General features: G+C 45.7%; 2 non-coding genes across 2 annotated transcripts; one reads left to right on the top strand and one right to left on the bottom strand.

Moving 5' to 3' along the window:
* Positions 1-217: 217 nt before the first annotated feature.
* On the top strand, positions 218-324 carry LOC112089477. Its single transcript, XR_002901115.1, has one exon. It is a non-coding gene; the product is annotated as a small nucleolar RNA R71 (small nucleolar RNA).
* Positions 325-4,772: 4,448 nt separating this feature from the next.
* LOC112089470 lies at positions 4,773-4,879 on the bottom strand. The gene has a single exon (XR_002901108.1). It is a non-coding gene; the product is annotated as a small nucleolar RNA R71 (small nucleolar RNA).
* Positions 4,880-11,053: the final 6,174 nt, after the last annotated feature.

Below are 11,053 nucleotides of genomic sequence, written 5' to 3'. Positions count from 1 at the left end.
CCCTGTAACAGTTGCTGTAGAATCCCACAGACGTCAGTTCCCAGTTGATTTGGACCCGTGCCCTGGTTCTGTTGCTAATTACCCATCGGCTGCGGATTGAACCCTGGTGGGAACTTATGTTGCTGCGGTTGGCTGTTAAAGTTGTTGCTTTGAGCCGCTTGATTTTGCTGAATATAGCTTTGTTGCTGCCCACATACTCAAGAGGGATGCCTCCGAGAAGCCGTGGTGTGGGCATTGGTTGATACAGCTCCTGAATCGTTCCTAAGCTTCACTAAATCTCTCGTTGTTGTGCTGCATGAAACTTGAGATCTGATTCCTTAGCTTGGCCGTGCGTGATGTGGAGAAGAACTTTGATAAGAAAGCCAGTTTACATTGCTCCCATGTTTGTATAGAACCCCTCGGGAGGTTCTTTTCCCACTGGTGAGCTTTATCACCGAGGCTGAATGGGAACAGGCGTAGCTTGAAGCTATCTTCTGACACGCCATTAATCTTTGTCAGGTCGCAAACCCGATCAAACTGATCAAGATGCTCAAGAGGGTCCTCTCCGGGTAGACCTTGAAACTTGGTGTTCTGCACCATATTGAGCAGGGAAGCTTTAACTTCGAAGTTGTTGTTTTGTACAGGTGGTGCCCGAATCCCGGCTCTATATTGGTGCGCGTTAGCTCGGTCGTTTTCTCCAACAAAAACCAGAGGAGGTTGTCTCTGAGCGTGTAGCGGTGGCTGATGAACATGATGGGCTTGCTGCTCGTTTCTATTGGCTTGATGTTGATTCTGCTGAGCAAGCCTTTCATTTCTTTGAGCGACGAGCCGGCGAAGAGGAGAATGACGCGATCGACGTGGACGCCCAGCAGAACGATGGAACCACGAACTCGCAACAGAACTGCTCGGCTCGGCAAATAAGCCAAGAAGAGCTCGCCTCGGCACTAAACGGCGTTCGGACTTACGAAATCACTGATCCGGCTCGCGGCGACAACCTGATTGAAGAAGAAGAAAACCTCCAATGGATCGAGCAGGCAGAGCGCGAAGACGAGCCGAGGAGAGAAGAGCAGGAACGACCTCCCCAATCAAAGGGAATGACTCACGCGCAAACACTCGAAATCAAAGAGCTGCGAGCCTCAATGACTCGTACAGTAGCTGAGATACGCGCCATGAAGTCTCAAGTGCACAACGCGAGGAGTGCTGCGCCCGAGATCGATCGGCTGCTTGAAGAAACCCAGAGAACACCATTCACGGCATGAATCACGGAGGCTAGGATTCCCAGCCCGGAAGGTGAGAATCCCGTTCTACGAAGGAACAACCGATCCGAAAGCACACATTACAGCGTTTTGGATAGCAATGGGACGAGCCTTCACAAAGAACGCTGCCAAACTGACCGAGCGGGAAGTAGATGCCGGATACTGCCTGCTCTTCGTGGAGCATCTTAAGGGAGCCTCGCTCGAGTGGTTAATATGTCTATATTTTACATCATTTAGAATGCATTTTAGAGTCCTCATCAATTGTTTTCCCATGTAAATTGAGTCTTTAGGCATGAAAAGAGGATTTAGGGCTTGCATTAGGTCCCAAAGAGTTTTGCACGTTTTGAAGTCTTTATCAGGTGCTTTGGAAGTCATTTGGGGCTTAAGAGGAGGAGCAGAGAAGAAAACGGTGAAGAAAAGGGTCATAAATGGAGAAAACCGCTTGGAGGAATTTCTCGGCCAAATCGCGTACTGGCTGGTCGGAAACCTCGACCAAAATGTTTACCGGACCCTCATTACCGGCCAAAAACCTTACCGATCGGCCAGAATCGAGTATCGCGTGCAAAAATACCACGGGGTAAGTTTTTGACAGAGGCAAGGATTTTCACGACCAAAAAGCTTACCCGCGGTACACAGCCCTCGGCCATTTTCCTTACCGCGGGAAGGTTTTCTCGACCAAAATCTGTCCTTGTCCGCGCATTTCGAAGATCAGCAATCCGGGGAACCTTCCGTTCCAAACCAGTTGGCGGGGTCTTCATCAAAGTTGGAGACAATCAAGCAAAGATCCCAGAACAGTTGGAATCATCCAATTCGGACCAGTGGGGAGAAAGATATAGCTTCAGGAAGATGCACCAACATTAAGCGCATCCGAGAACCGAACGGCGGAGTCCAAAGATCACGGCGGACGGAGCCTTTCCGGACCGAATTAGCTTGCCCGGTCTTTATCAAAGTTCGAGATCTGTGGAAGAACTTCTCAGGACAGTTAGAATCGCTTAGTTCGGAGCAGTGGTTTGAAAGATAGAGTCTCTGGAGTTCACATCGGTCCAAAAAGCTTATTTTCCGGTGATTCCAATGCGGTGCAAAGATGTGAAATCCAGGAAGCCTTCCACTTCCCAAGCTCCGACGGTTTCTTCACCAAAGTTCGAGCTTATTGAGTCATCTTGACTATGGAACTGGTCTCAGAACATTTGGAGTCGTGGGTTGAAAGTTACTGTCTCCGGAAGGCAACATGGTCGATACGAGCCCAAATTAGTTGCGATACGCGCTAAGTGTTCTCTCAGGGCTCGGCATCATTACCTCGACATCGGCCAAGTCAAGGCTCATATTTTGGGAGTATTCTGAACTAGACCTCGTGCTGACGCCTCGGCACGTTGGAATCAAGGCATGCACACGTAAGAAACAAAGCTGGAGACGACTAAGTGTTGAACGTGCACCTCGGTGTAATGACCTCGGCGTGCATGCCGGACCCTGTTCTCCCGAACCCCTCGACTACCAAGCCCCTCGGCATTTTATGCCGAGGTCGCTTGTCACAAACCCAGAATCAAGAACGAGATGGCTCAAGAACACACACATGAAGATGGATCAAAGACTAGGGTTCATGCATGTTCTTGACGTGTTCTTCACGAGATCTTCATTTGGATCTGGACTCACGTGCACTCCTCGACATGAAGACCTCGGCTTCACTCTCCGACACACCGTGGCACTCACCCATCAACCCAAGAACACGGTTCAGTACCCGGTTTGTTCCGGGCTGACCCGCGACACTTTCCCTTTGCTATAAATACATTTTGAGACTAAAAACCTAATCATCTTATCTCTTATCTGTTTTTAGCTTTAAGAACTTGCCTCTTTTGTGAAACCTGATTAATCTAATCCGATATCTCGTTTTTGCATCAGAATCTTGTTCTTTCTTTATTTCTTTTATTATCCAACATCAAACTCCTCATCATGACAAGCTACACGTCTAGCAAAGGACTTAGTGAGCTCGTTATGATCAGTGAGTAGTCGTTTAAGCGGCTTTAGATGAGTAGATTAGGGTGCTTTCAAGATAGATTAGTGGGTTTAGGTGTCTAGTCTTGCATGTTTCATTCTTTAACCGACGAGATCTCTAGGCTGGATCCAAGCACATCACTTGAGGTTCAGATCTGAGACATATCTCGCATCAAAAGTGTTTGTAGAAATGTCTGAACCACTCGGTTAAAGGTTTAAGAGTCTTTCATCGCGAGAGTGATAGTTTGTTCTCTTAACTGACATATTTGAACTGAATCTTATTGCTGATTGATTCGTGCTTCTCAAAAGACATTTTGGTATAAAGGAGGATCAGTTTAGATGCTTAATACTTTCATGAGAAGATTAACATGCCTTGAGTTCAAAGTTAAATGAAACCGCTTGATAAAATGATTCATTAACCCACTAGTTTAGCTTGGAAGCACCTGAGTCGATTATCTTGTCTAAAGTCTCTGCCTTTATCATTCATTACAATCATCTGAATCGTTTAGTTGTCATTTGCATCTTAGCTTTGTTTAAATCTCTTCATTTGCTTTACTTTTATGCTTATTCGCTTGTCATTTAGTTTAGCTAAACACCCTTTATCACTCCGTCTTGACTTAAAGCTACAAATGACATAGATAGTGTCTCCACTACAAGTTTGGATTGATAACCTCTTGTACTGCAAAGACAGGGGTATTGATAACCTCTATAAAGGCTTAACAACCTTAAGTTATCAATTGGCGCCGTTGCCAGCTTGTAGGAACATTAGCCTCTTATTTGTTCTTAAGTTCAAGCTTTTCCTTCTTTTATTTTCCTAACTCCTTCCAAGTTCTTGTTTTGTTTTCAGGTGCATGAATACCAGGTCTCGGAGCACAGGATCGCTTTTCCCATACGACGATAATATCGACAGATTAGAGAGGCGAACTCGCGAGAGAGAACGACACTTTGACAGACTTGGAATGGCAGAACAGCAAAGGATCGAGCAACAGGCTCAAGAAGCCGAGCACCAGGCCCAGGCTAATCAGGCACAGGCAGGAAGAAATGAACAACAAGCCTATGTTAACCAACAACAGGCTCAAAGAAACGAGAGGCTTGCTCCGCAAAACCAACAACAAGCTAATAGGAACGAGCAACAAGCCCACCATGTTCATCCACCACCGCCACAAGCTCAGAGACAACCTCCTCCGGTCTTTGTTGGCGAAAATGACCGAGCTAATGCGCACCAATACCGAGCTGGGATTCAAGCTCCACCAGTTCAAAACAACAACTTTGAAGTTAAAGCTTCCCTGCTCAATATGGTGCAGAACTCAAAGTTCCACGGACTGGCTGGAGAAGACCCTCTCGAGCATCTAGATCAATTTGATCGGGTTTGCGACTTAACCAAGATAAATGGCGTCTCGGAAGATAGCTTCAAGCTACGCTTGTTCCCATTCAGCCTCAGTGATAAAGCTCACCAGTGGGAAAAGAACCTCTCGAGGTTCTATACAAACCTGGGAGCAGTGTAAACTGGCGTTCCTATCAAAATTCTTTTCCACATCACGCACGGCTAAGCTCAGGAACCAGATCTCAAGTTTCACGCAGCACAAAAACGAGAGCTTTAGCAAGGCTTGGGAACGGTTTCGAAGCTATACTAACCAATGCCCACACCACGGCTTCTCAGAGGCATCCCTCTTGAGTACTTTATACCGAGGTGCACTCCCCAAGATCAGAAACCAACTCGATACAGCCTCAAATGGAAATTTTCTTGGGAAAGAGATCAATGCGGCAATGGAACTAGTCGAGAACCTAGCCATGTCTAATGACACGTACGGAGAGGATTTTGATAGAGTGAACCGTACAGAAGGCTCCAGTGATGAACAGCGTATGAAAAAGGATATAAGAGAGCTTCAGAGCAAGCTTGACAAGGTTTTGATGGCGACTCAAAAGCCAATACACTTTGTAAGCGAGTTTGACGAGCAATGGCCAAGTTTTGACAATGTTAATGAAGATGGTCTAACTCAAGAGGAGCTGAACTACATAGGGAATCAGCAGAGGTATCAGCGGTTTAACAACTACAACAGTAACCCAAACCTCTCATACAGAAACCCGAATGTAGCTAACCCTCAAGACCAAGTGTACCCTGCTCAACAACAACATCAAACCTATGCTCAAAAGGCTCCTTTTCAGAATACCTTCCAGCCCAAGCAACAGTTTAGTGGGCAACAGCACGGCTACACTCAACAGAATCAAGCAGCTCAGGGTAACAACTTCACCAGCCAACCGCAGCATCACAAGTTTCCACCAGGGTTCAATCCGCAGCCGATGGGTAATCAGCGACAGCATCAGGGAACAGGTCAGAATCAGATGGGAAACGACGTCTGTGGGATATTACAGCAACTGTTACAGGGTCAACAGAGAGTTGAGAGCCAGCACGCGACAATGCAGCAAGATATCAGAGAGCTTAAGCAGAATCAAGCCTCTACATCATCCCGAGGCCCGGCTTTACCAGGTAAACCGGAGCCAAACCCCAAGGAGTATGTGAACGCCATTACATTGAGAAGTGGTAAAGAACTACAAGCTCCAACGCCTAAGACTACGCTCATTGAGGCCAATGAGCAATCAGAGGGGGAGGCAGCCTCAGGTGATGCGTGTAAAGAAGCGGATTTTGAGAAAGAACCGATCAAGGACAAAGGAAAAGAGGTGGAAAAGACAACTGAGCTTGAAAAGCCATACGTTCCACCACCACCTTACCAACCCAAGATACCATTCCCAGGGTGTTTCAAAAAGAAAATCTTAGACAAAGCCAAGGCGGTCTTTGAGAAACACTTGGAGAACACGCAACTCACCTTACCCATCATAGATGCTTTCTTAGCTATACCACAGCTTGGGAAGTTTCTAAAGGATGCGATCCTCAACAAGACAAAGGAGCTCCAGGGTATGGTAATACTGAATCATGAGTGCAGCGCCATAATACAAAGAAGATCTATACCAAGGAAGCTATCCGATCCGGGCAGCTTTACCTTACCGTGTGCTTTAGGTCACTTGAAGTTCTCAAACTGCTTATTTGATCTAGGAGCTTCTGTGAGCCTAATGCCCTACACGGTGGCCAAGAGATTGGGATACCAAAGTTACAAGTCGGCCAAGATCTCTCTTATATTAGCTGATAGATCGGTTCGCTTACCGGTGGGTTTGCTTGAGGATTTACCTTTGAGGATCGGTGAGATAGAAATTCCCACGGACTTCATAGTTCTTGAGATGGACGAGGAACCATTAGACCCTATCATCCTGGGCCGACCGTTCCTAGCGACCGCAGGAGCCATAATAGATGTGAGAGGAGGAATGATTGAACTACACATCGGTTCCGAGACTATGAAGTTCAATGTGAAAGAGATGATGAAGAAACCGACCATTGGAGGTCAGGTTTTCTATGTGGAGGTAATGGAGGAGCTAGCTGATGAGCTCCTAGAAGAGTTAAACGCAGAAGACCCATTACAAGTGGTCTTGACACGTGAACAGAGCGAGCACGGGTACTTGAACGAGGAAAGCGAGGTGTACAAGCATCTTTTGGACCAACCGAGGGAACTTGGAGCTGAGGCGACGTTTTTGGAGCTCAGAAAGAGTGGCCTCGACATCTTAGACAGCGAGGGATCCACGGGAACAGAAGAGACACCTCGGGATATCATGGCCGTGACAACTCATACCAAGGCCGATGGTAAACCGCGCGAGAATGAAGCAAAGGCCGAAGAAGCTGTTCCAGGCCAATGCAGCTTTGATGCCGATTGGAACGAGGCAGACGCACCCCCTGTTGAGCTAAAGCCTCTACCAACAGGGCTCAGGTATGCGTTCTTAGGCCTGAACTCTACTTTTCCTGTGATCATAAACGATAACTTGCTTGAGCATGAGGAACGTGCATTACTTAGTGAAATAAGGAAATTCAGGAGAGCCATAGGGTATTCCTTGACTGAACCATGTCCTCTATTGAGCACCAACGTCGCCTTAACCCGAACCTCAAAGAGGTGGTTAAGAAGGAGATACTAAAACTCCTTGAGGCAGGGATCATATATCCAATCTCTGACTCTCGGTAGGTATCTCCTGTACACGTTGTGCCCAAGAAAGGTGGGATCACGGTGGTGAAAAACGATAAGGATGAACTCATAGCCCAAAGAACTATAACCGGCCATCGCATGTGCATTGACTATAGGAAATTAAATTCTGCATCAAGAAAAGATCATTTTCCTTTACCATTCATTGATCAAATGCTGGAACGGTTAGCAAATCATCCTTATTTCTGTTTTCTCGACGGATACTCTGGATTCTTTCAAATACCTATAGACCCCCGAGATCAAGAGAAAACGACATTCACCTGCCCTTATGGCACTTATGCTTATAGAAGAATGCCATTCGGTTTGTGTAATGCACCGGCCACTTTTCAAAGATGTATGATGCACATTTTCTCTGATCTAATTGAAGAGAAAGTTGAGGTGTTTATGGATGACTTCTCCGTATACGGCTCCTCTTTCTCCGAATGTCTTGCTAATCTTTCTCAGGTTCTCAAACGATGTGAGGAGCATAGGCTTGTCTTGAACTGGGAAAAGTGTCATTTCATGGTGCAAGAAGGGATTGTCTTGGGACACAAGGTATCAGAGAAAGGCATCGAGGTGGATAAGGCCAAGATCGAGGTAATGGTGAACTTACAAGCTCCGAACTCTGTGAAAGGCATAAGAAGTTTCCTTGGCCACGCTGGGTTCTATAGACGGTTCATCAAGGATTTCTCCAAGATAGCCAGGCCCTTGACCAGGTTATTGTGCAAAGAAGTGGAATTCAACTTTGATGAAGAATGTGAGGAAGCGTTCAAAAGGATCAAGGAGGCTTTGATCAGTGCACCGATTGTACAAGCCCCTGATTGGTCTTTACCATTTGAAGTGATGACCGATGCATCTGACTATGCCGTGGGAGCTGTCTTGGGGCAAAAGAAAGATAAGAAGCTCCATGTGATCTACTATGCAAGCCGCACCTTGGACTTGGCTCCAGAAAAGTATGCCACCACCGAGAAGGAAATGCTTGCCATTGTGTTTGCTTTTGACAAATTCAGGAGTTATCTAGTAGGATCAAAGGTCACGGTTTACACAGATCACGCGGCCTTGAGGTACTTGATGTCTAAGAAGGACGCTAAGCCGAGGCTTTTGAGATGGGTCTTATTGCTCCAAGTCTTCTTTCCAGAACGTCCAAGAGCATTCAATTCGGATCTATGAGCAGAAAGATATGGTCTCCGGAATGGACACATCTCTAGACGCCTCTCTCTGGTCGTATACATGCACTGCAAAGATGTGCCCTCCAGGAAGCCTTACACTTCCCAAGCACCGAAGCTTCCTTCACCAAAGTTGGAGATAAATGAGTCCTCTGTCTTCTGCAACCGAAATCATTCAATTCGGACAAGTCTCATAGGAGTTACACTCTCCGGAATGCGAAGTGGTCTAAGCTGCTCTGGATGCTGCGAGATGGTCTTGCGACTTGGTTAACCCGCAGGCCTGAATATGAACGCCTGAATGCTGATGCTGCGAGTTGATATGTGCGGGTGAACTATCACTGGAAGAGGTCTGAAGCTCAAGAGCAAGAGAAATGCTAAGTCCACAATCGTGCGACTTAGGCATGCGAGTTAGCCGCGCCTGGAACTATGCCGCACGATCACTCGCAAATCACTCCGACTTGAGCCTGCGACCTAGGTGCAATAGAGACCAACCCGCACAGTTTGTACATTCCCCAGAAACCGCCTTAGCCCTGCGAGTTGGAGAGGAAGGAGACCAAGCCGCAGCAACACTCGCAAAACACTCCTACTTAGGCGTGCGGCTAAGACAAGGCGATTCAGGCTTCACAAGACAAGTCTTCATCTACTGCGACTTAGGTGTGCGACCTGGGACATACTGGACCGACCCGCAGTAATTCCCACTTTATCCATTAAAACCGGATCAGGACCCGGTTTGTTCCGGGCTGACCCGGTTCGTTTTCAAGGAAGTATAAATACTTTTTAGGGTTTTTTGGGAGAGAAAAAAAAGTTTGATTCCCTTTGTCTCTTGCCTCTTTTGTGAAAGACTCCATTAAGAAGAGAAATATCTATTTTTGAGTGTTGAATGAAGAGAGTTAAAAGAGATCTGGGTGTTTAAAGCTGTTTTCTTTTGAATCTATCATCTCCATCTCCATTTCTCATCATTAATCATGCTAATCTTCTCAACTTGCAAAGGTTTAAGAGAGATTAGTATGATTAGTGAGTAGTCATCCTAATGAGGTTCTAGATGTGTAGGTTAGGGTGCTAAAGTGTTAGATTAGGAGTGCTTAGGGCTAGATTCATTGATTCATCTCTCTAAACAGCTGTTCTCTATGCTAGATCCTTGATAATCACTTGAGATCTAGATTCTGGGAATTTCATGCACCAAAAGTGTTTGATGAAATTCCTGAAAGAGCTGTATTAGAGGTTTAAGCATTTTTCTGCATGATGATGTATTGTTATTTGCTTGAATGATCATTAAGAGCTGTTTGTTAATGCATATTGATTCATGTTTCACAAATGGGAATTTGGTTTGAAAATGGATTAGTATAGGGGTTAATACCTTCATGAGAGGATTAACCTAGATTTGAGTTCTTAATCATTTGAATCATGTCTCATCATTGTCATTAGCATTTCTAGTTTAGCACCAAAGCACCCTAACCAACTATCATGTCTAGAATCTCATGCCTCCATCATATCATATTCACATCATTTGTCATTGCTTAGTTCTTGATTAGTCATTGTCATTAGTCTTTAAACCTGTTTAAGTTTGTTAGTTGTCATTAGTTAACCAAAACCCACTCTTGTTTGCTTGAATTAAGAACTTGATCATATAGCTTAGTGTCTATCACCACATTCTTGGATTGATTAACCTCTTTGTGCTACTTTGACAAGGGGATTGATAGCCCTGAGACCTTAAAAAGTCTTGTCTATCAATTGGCGCCGTTGCCAAATTGTGGTTTGATTAGCATTAAGCTCTGATCTGTTCTTGAGATCAAGTGCTTACTTTCCTGTTTTTACTGATTCCTTTCAAGTTCTGTTTGTGATTTCAGGTGTATGAACACCAGGTCTAGATCAAGAAGCTGTGGTCCTCCTTTTCCTCTAAACGACAACATCAACCTTTTGGTACCAAGGAGGAGAAGAGACAGACGTGGTAGACAAATTGATCAGACCGAGATGGCAGAACAAGGAGATCACGTGGTAGATATAGAACAACCAGTTCAGGAGCAACAGGCTCAAGGTCATGGAGCTGGTATTGGAGTTGGTCAAGGGCTTCACCAGGGTTGTTCAGCAGGAACAGGCGCACCACCAACAAGCTTATGTCCACCAGGGACAAGCTCAAGCTCATCAACAGAGGCATCAGGCCAATTTTCAGCAAAGACACCAAGTGCACCACCTACCCCACCCTTTCCACCCACCACAACGAAGATATGAGCAACCCCAAGTCTATGTTGGAGAGAATGACAGGGCCAATGCTCATCAGTATGGAGCTGGTATTCAGGCACCTCCTGTGCAAAACAACAACTTTGAAGTGAAGGCATCTTTGCTGAATATGGTCCAGAACTCAAAGTTCCATGGGTTAGCAATGGAAGACCCCTTGGAACACTTGGACCAGTTTGATAAGGTGTGTGATCTGACCAAGATAAATGGAGTTTCAGAAGACAGCTTTAAGCTAAGACTATTCCCATTCAGTCTTGGTGATAAAGCTCATCAATGGGAGAAGAATCTTCTAAGAGGCTCCATTCAAACCTGGGAGCAATGCAAGCAAGCCTTCTTATCTAAGTTCTTCTCCACCTCAAGAACTGCA

This window comes from Eutrema salsugineum, unplaced genomic scaffold (assembly GCF_000478725.1).
Source record: "Eutrema salsugineum unplaced genomic scaffold, Eutsalg1_0 scaffold_12, whole genome shotgun sequence".
Classification (NCBI taxonomy): Eukaryota; Viridiplantae; Streptophyta; class Magnoliopsida; order Brassicales; family Brassicaceae; genus Eutrema; species Eutrema salsugineum.
This window is presented reverse-complemented; position numbering and strand designations above follow the sequence as displayed.